Genomic DNA, 2,264 nt, shown 5'->3' with positions numbered 1-2,264 from the left:
CAGCATGCTTCTTCATCCGCTTTTGGGCTTTGACAAGATAGCTATGCACTATCTCAAAATTTTGCTTTCATTCCTTCAAGAAGCTAGCAACTCGAGGAGATTTTGACATGTTAGGGGAATCCACAGTGTGTGGGAGTAGAGGTTGCTGTTCGGTAACAATTTCAAAAGCGCTTTTGTTTGTACTAGAGCTCTTTTGTGAATTGAAACACATTTGAGCAACATCTAGAAGCTTCACCCAATTCTTGTGCGATCTGGTAAACAAATGCCGGTGATATTCCTCTAGCATGCCATTGAACCACTCTGTCTGGCCATCAGATTGCGGATGGAAACATTAACTATGGCTCAATTTGGACCCGAGACACTTAAAAAGCTAAGTCCAAAAGTTGCTAGTGAAGCGAGAGTCATGATCACTAATGATGTCTTTAGGCAGACCCCAATATTTGATAACATGAGAGAAGAAGAGATAAGCTATATATTCGCTGATATATATTGTGTGGCTACTATAAATGTAACATACTTGGGAAACCGATCCACCACAACCAAGATAGTTATAAGATCTTCGACCTTGGGCAATCCGGTGATGAAATCTAGTGAAACGCTTTCCAAAGGTCTCTTTGGGACATGTAGTGGCTCCAAAAGTCCCGCTTGTGTCAAGCAGTCTGGCTCGCCTTTCTGGCATACTATGCAAGTCTTCACATACTAAGCAACATCATCAGCCATTTTGTAACACCCCATAAATTTGGCTTAGGTATGAATGAGTTAAAGGAGTAGTAAGGTTATATTTTGGACATGTGATGTCCGATCGGGATTATTATGGGTAAAATAGTTGTTTCAAAATCAAGATGGAAAGTGAGATGCATAAGATTTGAAAAAATCGACTAAGTTTGCAGAAGGTCAGTCTTCCAACAAGGTTTATTGAAAATAAGTAAGGAATTTGGGAAAACTCAAAGCATGAAAGTTGTAGGCCTTTGAAATAGATTTCCAGAGATATAAATGGAGCCCGAACGGATCTCTGTGCAAAATGTTATGCGCATTTTACAGAACAGTATGCGATATGCGCGCCCTAGCGCTGCCACGCTTCTTTTGAGGTAGTGTTACTGCCGTTTTGCGCGGTCAGTAGCATGGTCACGTCTACAGGTGCGCGGTCGCGCTCGTGGGGGGTCGTTTTAAAGTTCTACTTCGTACCCCACAGCTCCAAAACATAAAAACTTGCTCTAGAAAGGGGAACTCTCAAAAACCTAACTCCTTAAGGGTCCTTCCACCACCCAAGGTAAGTTGTAATGGTGACTCTAAGTTAATTTCAATTTCCCAACATCTTATTAACATGTGTAAACCCTCCATATCATTAGATATTTGATTGGGACATCATTGTTGAGAGAAGGAAGCCTAGAACTCGAATTCAAAGGGTTTGAACTTCAAAAAGGTAATGTCTTCACCCTCTAATTGATTCTAGCATTGGTTGAATGATTTTAAACCCTAGTTAATGAGATATGAGTTGATGGGTTGATAGAAAAACATGAAAGATTATAGTTCTGGGGTGTTGTTTGTTGATTATTGGTTAAGGGTATTGTTTACTTTATGGGTGATAAAGAAAAATGTTAATTATAACCATTTGAGACTTTAGAATTTATCTACAAACAAGAGAATGGGTTATTGGGTGTAGAGACACCATTAATAAGGTGAGTGCAAAGAATTGCATGAAATAAGGGATGTTATTCGGATCCCAACAAAAAAAAAGGAAGGATCTGCAAGTATAAGACCTTGGGTCTAAGGGCTGATGTGAAAACCATCAGTAAGTCCAGATGGAGATTTGAAACTGGAATAGTTAGCATGGGATATGAAAAAGAAAATTAGTTCGGTAATGAGGGAAAATTGTATAATTACCATAGGGATTATGACTAGCATGTGTAAGAAACACAAAGTGAGTAGAATGATCAATGAGCTTAGTTATTGATGATAAAGTGATCACAGAAAAGCTATAAAATCATGCCTTTTTATGTGTTATGAGGGTAGTGCCATTGCACGAGACTATAAAATTTAGAGTACATGTCAAAGACTTAGGTCACAACAATGCTATATGTGTTTCTCAGGAAGTGCTAAGTGCTTAACAAAATAAAGTGTGAGAAGTATAACTCATGATTGAGGTAGATAAGAGAACTTTGGTGAAAGAAGTTCACCAGCCAAGATAGGAGTTTGACTTCGGACTCCGAAGATGACGGAGTTGTTGTCTAGAATAGGACTTGTTCCCCTTAGTAGCCGAAGAG

Source organism: Nicotiana attenuata, unplaced genomic scaffold (genome assembly GCF_001879085.1).
Source record: "Nicotiana attenuata strain UT unplaced genomic scaffold, NIATTr2, whole genome shotgun sequence".
Classification (NCBI taxonomy): Eukaryota; Viridiplantae; Streptophyta; class Magnoliopsida; order Solanales; family Solanaceae; genus Nicotiana; species Nicotiana attenuata.
The sequence above is the reverse complement of the archived record's forward strand: the minus strand, read 5'-3'. Positions refer to the sequence as shown.